Here is a 10,375-nt window from a genome sequence, read left to right as displayed (position 1 = left end):
GGCACTGGGGTCGGAGAGGTTGGCACTATCTGCATCAGGGGTCCTGATCCATCCGGGGCACCGGGGTAGGACTGAACTCTGGGCGGTCCACGGGTTCGCTTCCTTGCCGTCGTGCGACACCTTGCACCTTCGGGCTCTGGGAGTCCTTGAGCCTGGCATTCTCCTTCTTCAAGCGGTCGACCTCATCTTGCAGACGAGCGATCTGAGTGAGCTTGGCGTCGTTTAGAGCCTTGGACGCTTCGTGGAGGTCGTGATGCATCTGGTCGAGGCCCTGCAGCACCGTGCACATCCTACCGAAGGTAGGGTCTTGCTCACTTCGGGCAGACCGAAACCTACTGACCATGGAATTGGATCCACGACCAGGGTGATACCGATAAGCCGAATGCCGAAACGTCAGGTCATGCCTGACCCTGAGCGTTGTCATCAGACTGTAGGCAGCTTCCTGGCAGGCATGCTCATGCGAACCTCCAGCTCCTTCTGCTTCCAAGTTAGGGAGGAAACCGGGGATTCCATGTAGCTCCAATCTTACTCGGTGGGGAAACTCGCCTTCAAGAGGATGGATCGTGGTGTACTCCGGCTCATAGGGGTATCCTGCGGTGAATGAGACTCTTGCCAACTCTGCCACGAATCCAGCCATTCCGTTTCCACGATGGTACAAGGGGTGGTCAGCCATCTAAAGAGCACAAGGATTTGGAATCAATAGATGCAAAATTTTATTTCAAGATAAATAAATCATAAAAGAAAAAAAAAAGTAAATAAAGTTTTACCCGTAAATCGATTTACTCACGCTTTTCAACAAAAGGGGTTTTGTCTTTTTAAATCACTCACGCTTTTGAAAAACACTCCCACTTTCGCAAACTATGCACAAACATGAAAAGCAGAGGGCTCTTAGGGTTTCCATTGGGCTGATCCTACGGTCAAAGGAGGCTCTGATACCAACTTGTCACGCCCAGAAATTACTCACACGAATTTCTGAACTTAATTGTGTATTGAATCCCTGTCCAGGACCAGCCAGGGTACACAAAAAGACAATGTTGATTACATAACCATCGTTCTTATAAACAACTGAAAAATTACACTTATTCTAGCGGAAATGCAGCGGAAAGAAAAACAAAGGGGCAGACTAGCTCCAGCGGGTACGGCTCCAGTCCACAGGCAACACTTCGACGGCGGAACAGCTCACTCCTGAGAGGCACCTCCATCGGACTCTGCTTCTAGCTCTGGGTTGGGAAAGGTAAGCAAGGCTGAGTACAAACCACCGTACTCAACAAGTAACACGGACAAGGGGGAAACAAATGATGCAATGGGATTAACAAGGACAGGCTCGGGTTAGTTGCGACAAAGCAGCAATTTAAATAAATAACAGAGACTGAAAGAAATAAAGGTAATTTAAATACAGTAAAGCATAAATAAAATAAGCAGTTGTAAAATACCACAACACTGTCCAACGTTACACCACGTTGCAACAGGCCCAACCACTACTCAACGTTACCCCACGCTGCAGTAGTCCCAAGTGACAACAGATTTTACTCAAGTTATTAGGGTTCACTAATCACAGTGAAGCTGGGAGTTCGCCCGTAACCGTGGGCACGGCTATTCGAATAGTTTATACTCTGATCAGAGGTGTACTACTGTACCCACAAGACACGACTCCACTACACTTGAACGTGCGCCGACATACCACCACGGCATACCGGAAAGGAGACCGTGATAGGACCCGTTACACAACCCTCCCTATTTAATCGTACCACACTTCAGGTTTCACCCCCTCCTTTACACCAAGTCGGGCAGTCCCCTCTTGTGCCTCGGTAGATCCGGAAGCAGGAGAAGCTTTCGTTACACCACGATTGCCCGTCCATACTCCATCACGCCTACCCTTGCCTGGGTACGTCAAATAGTTCGAAGTCATGCTCCAAATCCCACCTTACCCATTTCGGCATGTGGTTAGCACTTATCGACTTCCAGGGTTTCCCGTGAACCGGTCCTTAATCGCCATGGGTGCGACTCTCAAAACCATGCACCCACAGCCCACCATTATCAATATTTTAGTTGACATTAACCCGAACCGGGTAGTGAATCATTATCTCGGCTATTCAGAACTAAGCACAATTAAATGTGATCCCATGAGCTACTTGTTCTAAGCATGGCTAAGCATTAACCTAGGCCTGACTCTAATCAAGTTACCCCTGGTCCAGCAATGAACAAAGTTGGATAAACAACGGCATAATAACAAGGTTTACCCGAAAATAGCGTAAAGTAAGTACTTTAATTAAAACAATGCATATTTGAAATAATAAAGCGGGGAATTTGCAATAATGGGTTCAATATGTTCAAGGATGAGTGTCACTTGCCTTGCTCTGGCCCTTGGGGAACTTCGGCGACGATCTCGAAGTAAACCGGCTCTTCGGCGGGGTCCGAATCTAAGCGACAAAGCACAAAAATAAATAAAACAGGCACAAACTCTACTGAAACAGCAAAAGAAACTATTTTTAATGGATTCTTGATAATTTTATGAATTTAATGAAATTTGAATGGACCTAAACGGAGACTAGATGAATTACTTATGAATTTTAGAAGTTTTCTCGGTTTTTAACTAAACAGAAAAGTCCTAAATCAATTATTGCGCAATTAATGGGGCTGCTGACGTCAGCGAGGAGAGAGGAAGCTGACGGCTGACAGGTGGGGACCACCTGTCGGTGAGAGAGAGGGGGAAGGGAGAGACTGACATGCGGGACCCGGGAGGAGAGAGAGAGAGCGGGCGCGGGGAGTGACTGACGAGTGGGACCCACTCGTCAGCGAGAGGGAACAGAGAGCTGGGGACCGAACGCGCGGCTCGGCGGACGGCGGCGACCGGCGGGAGCGGCGGGCGACGCGGCGGCGGCGGCGCACGGCGACGGCGACGGCGACGACCGGCGAGCGGTGACGGCGCGACGGCAACGACGGCCGGGGCGGCGACGCACGGGCGCAAGAGACGGCGGCTGGCGAGCGGCGGCAGCGCGGCACGCGCGGGCGCAAGAGACGGCGGCCAGACGTCGGCGACGCGGAGGCGACGACGACCACGGTGGCCGACGGGAGCGGCGGGCTTCGGCCTCGTCCGGCGACGGCACGCGACTCGGCGGCGGTTGGCCGGAAAGGGGGAGAAAGAGGGGAGGAGGGTGCGGTGGCTCACCGGCGACGGCGAGGGCGCGGACGGGTCGGCGAGACCGAGGCGAAGGTGGCGACGCGGGCGGGTGCGGGAGATCGGTGGTGGCGGTGGAGATCGATCGGCGGCAGCGACGGGCGAGACGCGGCGGCGGCCGGGCGACGAGGGAACGCGCGGCGCCGAGGAGGCTCCCTGGTGACGGCGAGAGCGGCAACAAGTCGACGACAGAGGGACGGAGGTGGTGACGCAACAGAGCGGCGACGACCGGCGAGGGGCGACGAGATTGCGCGGTGGCGACGAACGGCGGCAGCGCGGCGGCGACTCGAGCGACGATGGAAAGCGAGCGACGGCGCGCGGCGACTCGGGATTTATAGGGTGGCGGCGACCGGCTAGGGCGGGCGGAGGTTGGAGACCGAGTCGGCGACGACGCGGTCCCGGCGGCGGCAGATGCGGCGGCGGTGGTTGCGGCGCGGCGGCGGAGTTCGGCTCGGACGCGGCGCGGCGCGGGCGCGGGCGCGGAACAGTCACTGACGGGTGGGCCCCACCTGTCAGTGGCGCGGGAGAGAGGAGGGAGGCGACGCGGACTCGCGGCGCGGGCGAGCGGCTAGCTGGGCCGAGCGGCGGCCCAGGCGGAGCGCGCGGTGGCGGGCGGAGGGAGGCCGGTCGGCTGGGCCGGCCGAGGAGGAGGATGGGCCGGCTCGGCTGGGCCGGCCCGGGAAGGAAAAGAAAAAGAGAAAGAAAAAGGAAAAAGAGAGAGGGAGGAAAATTGGACTTCCGCCCAATTTGAGAAGGAAGGGAAAAAGAAAGGAAAAAGGAGGGAAAAAGGAAAACCCCACTTTTGCCGAGTTTTAAATTAATTTGTTTGGCCAAATTTTATACTTCTGCAATTTGAATTTAAATCCTGTTAGTCGATTTGCGAGCCTCGATTTAAGTGAATTAATCCTTTTAGAGGGATTTTTCCTGAGTTAATTAAGCCAATTGTTATTTACGGATTTCTTTTTACGACTTAGGCTTAGGACGAAACTCCGGGTGTGACAGTAGGCCTCGGAGTGCGCGCCCCACCACTGCGTTGCCATGGATTCAGGGAAAAGAAGAAAGGGTCGAGGAAGCAAAGAATGGGCAAAGAGGAGCATGTATATGTGTTGATGCAAAATTTCCAATTCGCACGCCGTAAGCCTGGAGGATCTGCATAGCTTTACTTTACTGTAGGTCTGAAAACTTCGGGTTCATATCTTACCAGTCAATTTGACCTTGCAATCGACAAGGAAAAAGAAACCAAGTTAAATCCAATCAGCCAATCGATCATCGGGCCAATGGTTGATTTGGCACACAACCGATTAGGCCTATCACATCGATAGATCGATCGGCTTTATAGTCTTACAAGCATTAAATATAATCTAGCTAATAGAACAGAAATGTTCGGTAAGTAAACCAATCGTTGATCAATCAGATTGCTTCACCATCAATCAATAATCATTGGCCACCAACGACAAAGGATGTGTAATTTTATTTTGGCAGTTCGCTGACTTGACCCAATATGACTTATGTAGATCAGATTGAACCGAGACAGCACAAACCCATATTGAGCCAAGATTGATGAACAACCTCAGCAAAACTACTCATTAGTTATTGATCCAACAAGCCAATAATCTTCAAAGGTATTAAGATAACCCCTCGGCTAAAACTCTGACGGAACCAGAAGTAACCTAGGTAGTTTGATCGACATCATCCTCAGCGAAAACAACCTAACTTACAAAACTCCAGGTGATTGAGCAGTAACAATTCTGGAATCAAATAATAACTTAGATCAAATTAGATGAATCGATGGACAGAAAATAAACTCCGATCAAGATATCAGACTGAACCGATAAAGTTCCAATCCGAACTATAATACTATTCACCGACCCACTAATCAAACAAAAGATATAATAATCAACTTGAACTAAAACTAATCTGATAACCAGAACTATATTAGGTCACTCGGGGTATTGAACCCGACCAATGAAGCCCTAACTTCACTAATACAATTACCATACGCCAGTAACTCAGCTTGTGCTGAAGATTAAACGGAAACTTCAACCCAGTCGAAAGCTTGCACTGACAAGCTATGAACAAAACGGTAATGCGGCAAGAATGTATTGAGATGGTTCTATAGAACTTACAAAACCTAGGGTGTATATATTTATACCCTTAGGTCAAAATTATTCCATATCTGATTATAAGCAACCAGTTAGATATCTAAAACAAAGAAAAAATATAACTAATTTAAGGAAACCTTGTGGGCTTGATTTGGAAACCATCAATCTGCTGGATCAATCACCTTCCTTACGAGCTTTGGGTTCCAAACTTACGCCCCCATACTTAAGGAAATGTCGATGCTTCCTTATGGAAAGTCTCTTCAATGCACAGGCTTCCGATCCCACCACAACGGTCACAAAACCAACCGTCATCAATGGTCGTCAAAATTCTGTCGTTAACAACATGAGGCCACTATGTCGAATCCAAAGGAGGAGCACGTACCCAAGACCACTGTGCATGGGATCCACCATCGGAGAGGACATGTTCATTCGATTCAGCATCCCGAGCCTACTTGCTAGATGATAAAGCATGCAGTGTGTGGGCGTGATACTCATGAGTGGATGGGCAAGGCTCTAGCAGCGGGTGGGAGCAGCGAGAAAGGGCAAGGTGGTGAGGGAGGTGACGTGGGGTGAGGGACATGCGGAGAGGGAGGTGGCACAAGTAGAGATGGCAATAAGGACCTGATCATCAGTTCCCCGTGGGAATTCACATATTAGGGGATGGTGATGGTTGATATCTACTATCCTTGGTGAATCTAATGGTAAAAAACTCATCACCATCGGGGATGACAGGGGCAGGGACGGTGACCACTCCCCGTCCCCGTCCCCGTCCCTCACATTGACCAGCATGCACCGTAGATAGCGACAAATTATACACTTTATAGTCGTTTTGGCCTATAAATTTAAGCCCAATGACCACTTATATATCTTCTAACCGGTTAACCCTAATCAACCGGCTCAAGACCTCGACACACGTGCCCACCGCCTCGCTCATCATCACCCGCCTCCTTTGCCCCTCGAGGCGCACATGCCACCTCCAGTTGTCATCACCCTGCCCACCGACTTCGGCCGTCATCGCGCTTCCTACCTCCTGCGTCCGCCGATGCACACGTACCGCCTCCAGCCATTGTCGCGCCGCCCACCGCTAGCCAACAAGCCATCTAGGCAACCATGGATAAATTCATCATGCGGTGATCAAGATTAGGTAAAATATAGCCACATCATGGATGGCAGGGGTGGGGATGGTGAAATTTTAACACCGTGGGAATGGGGACGCCGATGTAACCTCCGACGGTGAATTCCCTGTTGCCATCTCTTGGAGTGGAGATTGGGAGTGTGGACAGTGAGATGAGGCGGGGAGAGGGAGAGGCAACGTGGGGTAAGAGGCGGAGGAGGTCCTACAGAGAGAGATGTAGGCGAGGTGGAGAGAGAGGAGAGGATAAAGCAGATGCACCGGAAGAGAGAGGGAGGAAAGGACAAGACATGGTTCGACTGAGCTTGACTCCATTGCTAAAGTGTCATTTTTTAAAAAAACAAGTACATATAATATACTATATGTGTGTCGTTATTTTAAAGTATAAACACTGATAATATATTGGTGCTAGTTTTTAATTAACATGTACATATATAATATAATATAGGTGTTGTTTTTGTAAAAAAATGATGCCTATATAATACTACATCCATCCTAAAAATTAAGTATTTGCAGGTGTTTAAGAAGATCAAGGTTGAGATGAAAAAACTATGTTGCCCCTTAAAAATAAGGAATAGATTGGGGTGGGAGGATAGTTGGGGATAAAATGGGAAGAACTTTAAATGAAAAGTGATTAACAAGAAAATTAGTACTATAGATAGCATGGTTGACGTTATCGCCGGAGCTAATCTTACCGCCCGCTTGTGGAGGCGCGGTTACCACGCGATAACTGCAAAAATCGCAGACTTTTTGGTCAAAATCACAGTTTCTACCGAAAACTGTGGGTAATATAAACCAAATGTAAATATTATTAAGAAATCTAAAAAATATAAAATTGTAATAAAATAGGAATTTAGTAGTTAGCTATAATTCTGTCAGATAGGACTATTTTTGGGAAAAAAGAAAATTTTGGCATGACCTTTATTAAATTCGGGAGATTGCAACAAATATATAAATGACAATTAATAACTCACAATTATTGTACACCATAAGTGATATTCCAAGCATATATTGACACCATAATAAATAGTAGGAAGTACTAGAAATAAGATAGTGTCCATAGTCAATAGGATAAATAGAGTGTTCATGTTATAGTCCATAATACAATAGAAGCAATAGTTCAAATAGTAGTGTCCAACTGTCCACTATATAAATCATTCACATCCAAAAATAACTTCTTCTTTTTCAAATTTTCCATATGACCATTATACACTACAGGCAATTATTACCTAAAATACTATTGTAACCATGTGCCTACATCTGTAGTTTAACTACATATCTAGTTAAATTGTGTTTAAATATATTTTTTTCATCTATTTCTATTAACATACTTCAGTACAAATCATTCTGTAGCACATACATTTTTTTTTCAAATTTCCTTATTGTTTTTAATTCGGCTTAAATGCATACAGTCCTACTGCGATATATCGCTTCCGTGCCACGGTGGAGAGCGTTTACCGTGGCGGTAAGCATGGTAACATGAACCTGATGGATTGCGTTAGAAATACTTATATTTTGGTATGAAATTCAAATCCAAAAAATGACATGAAAGTGCCAATTGTTATATTATTTATCACATGAAAGTGAAAAATACTATATAGATACCAGTTATAGAAACTGATACATATAGAGTCATCATCTATTGGGGGATTGGTAGCAATGACATACTGTAATATAAAACAACAAGGTACAAAACACTACATGTTGAAGTCTCACTAAATATACGTAGTCCCGTAGTAGAATGTTATAATCTCTCATCAGCATAACACATCAAATTACATTGTAGCATTAAAAGATAAAATCGTGACCTTGTTTGAACTCATGTATCTCCTAAATCTAACATATGCTCATATTTACGGCTAATTATTCTTTCTGTGGTAGACACCCTATCCATTGATTGCGAGGTACCGGTGGCAGGGTATACGTGTATTCATATGGATGAGTATGTGAGCACCATGAAGCCTATGTTTGTATCGTGTCTCAAAAATAAATGCATGCATTGTAACACATCTATAGGACTATGAGGACAGACTGAATAGAAAAAAAGAGAGTGCTTTTTAAACAATTGCTTAGTTTGTTTTTTTGTTTTCACAGGGGAAGGGGGATATGCTGTGATGGAGGAGGGGTGAGTAAACAGACAACTGCACAACATTTTTAAAGTAATAGAGATTCACAAAATAGGCTGAGACCCGACCAAACAAAGCATGTTGCATTGACAAAAAAAAAACTAAAATGTGTCCGGTTGAAAACGTTTCTCTGATTGCGTGGACGAGCGGTGGCAGTGTGTATGCTTAATGTGGGTGTTGCTCTTGAGTACCTTATGTTGGGTTATCTAATCCAACATTAATTTCTAATCTTAGCCTAATATTGATCACCTCTGCTTAATACGGAAATAAATTGATCTACTAACCTGGTTGAGAAGCCATCGCGCTCAAATCAATCCTCCTGCTCTGTTTTCTCCTCTCTTCTTCTCTGTTCTCCCTCGCAGTAGGCGTGGATGGCTTAGCAGTAGGGCTTCCCTTCTCGATTTGCGTCTGTGCCTTTCTTTGAGATCACGTAACGATCCCCTTCCAGTGCCTAATTGATCGGGCGATTAGGGTTTTGGTTTGGAACAGACGACTTGGGCCCCCCTCCTCCTTTGTCCCTCTATTTATGTGGCACTGGTGGGGCTCAGGGTAATCTCGAATTTAGTAGGGAGTTTTGAATCTACTGATCACCGAAACAAACTCTTATTCTATCTCTTCTTTTCTTGTCAGAGTAGGACACAAATTTCTTGTTTGAGCAGGACACGGTAAAACCAGTTATGGTGGATTCCGAATTTCTTAAACCGGTCTCTATCTCTAATTTTCTTTTATCCGATGTCTAACCAAAAAATCAACCAACATTCTCCCCTTGATTTAGAGGTTTAGCTAACGAGTAAATTTAAACAAAATAGCTCCCAAGGCAATGTGTCACAATAACATTTTGCGTCATTAAGACTACAAGACCTATAGTTGACTATAGTCCTCAAATAAACTCAATCTTATCTTAGTGGGATGTTGATTGAAAAAAAACTTATACCTCTCATCCAGGATCTTCTTAGAGTATGGATCCAAAATAAAAAAAACTTAGTATTAATGATTAGTAATCCGATCCTGGGATCTGTCTTTCACAGCATAGTTCATACGTGGTTACTCGAACATAAATCATATATTATTATTGCACAATTCAAAGTTAAAATATTCATTAAATCTGCATCAAAATTGCTCCCCATGTTGAAGCATGGTTAAACTGAATAAAATCTAGCCTGTATGCATCCAGACTAAAAAAACTAAATTTATTGTTCTTAGTTAATAATGCAGACATATCCTATGGCTTTCTAATCATATCTATATAAAATTCCCAAGGCCCAGGTTGTTCGTGCCTCTCCTCTCTCTGGCTAAGTCGGCCTCAGGCCTAGCCAAGCCTAGGCTGTGCTCTGGCCAGCCCCTAGCCCAGCCAAACTCCCCCCTCCCTCCCTATCCAACTCCCATATGAAAAAGATCCCCAAGGAGAGGACTCAAACAAATTAGAGCCAGATAGTGATGATTTCAAGGAGGTGGCATCCCTTAGTGCAACTGCTAGCCAAGTTCTATATTAATTATGGTTTGTAGCCAACCAAGAAGAATTTCAGAAGGTACAGAAAGCCAAAGACTTCGCCCCCATCGCATAATGATAAAGGTAACAGGCAAAATCAACACCTCAAGTGCATAATGCTGATGATGTTGATATGTTGATCAACAATACATTGGTTGGAATAAAAAACACTTGAAAACTAATACAAACCATTGCCCATCAATATTACTCCGTGGGATAAGCTCGAGAAGATTGCCATAGACCCTGATGACAAGTTAAGAGTAAGGCTGCACCTTTGCAAGCTAGAGTTTTAAGCTAACCATAGTTTTCTTATGAGCATGGGTCAAGAATACCCTGAACATTGGATCT

This window comes from Oryza brachyantha, chromosome 3 (assembly GCF_000231095.2).
Source record: "Oryza brachyantha chromosome 3, ObraRS2, whole genome shotgun sequence".
NCBI lineage: Eukaryota > Viridiplantae > Streptophyta > Magnoliopsida > Poales > Poaceae > Oryza > Oryza brachyantha.
Note: the sequence above shows the minus strand (reverse complement) of the source record.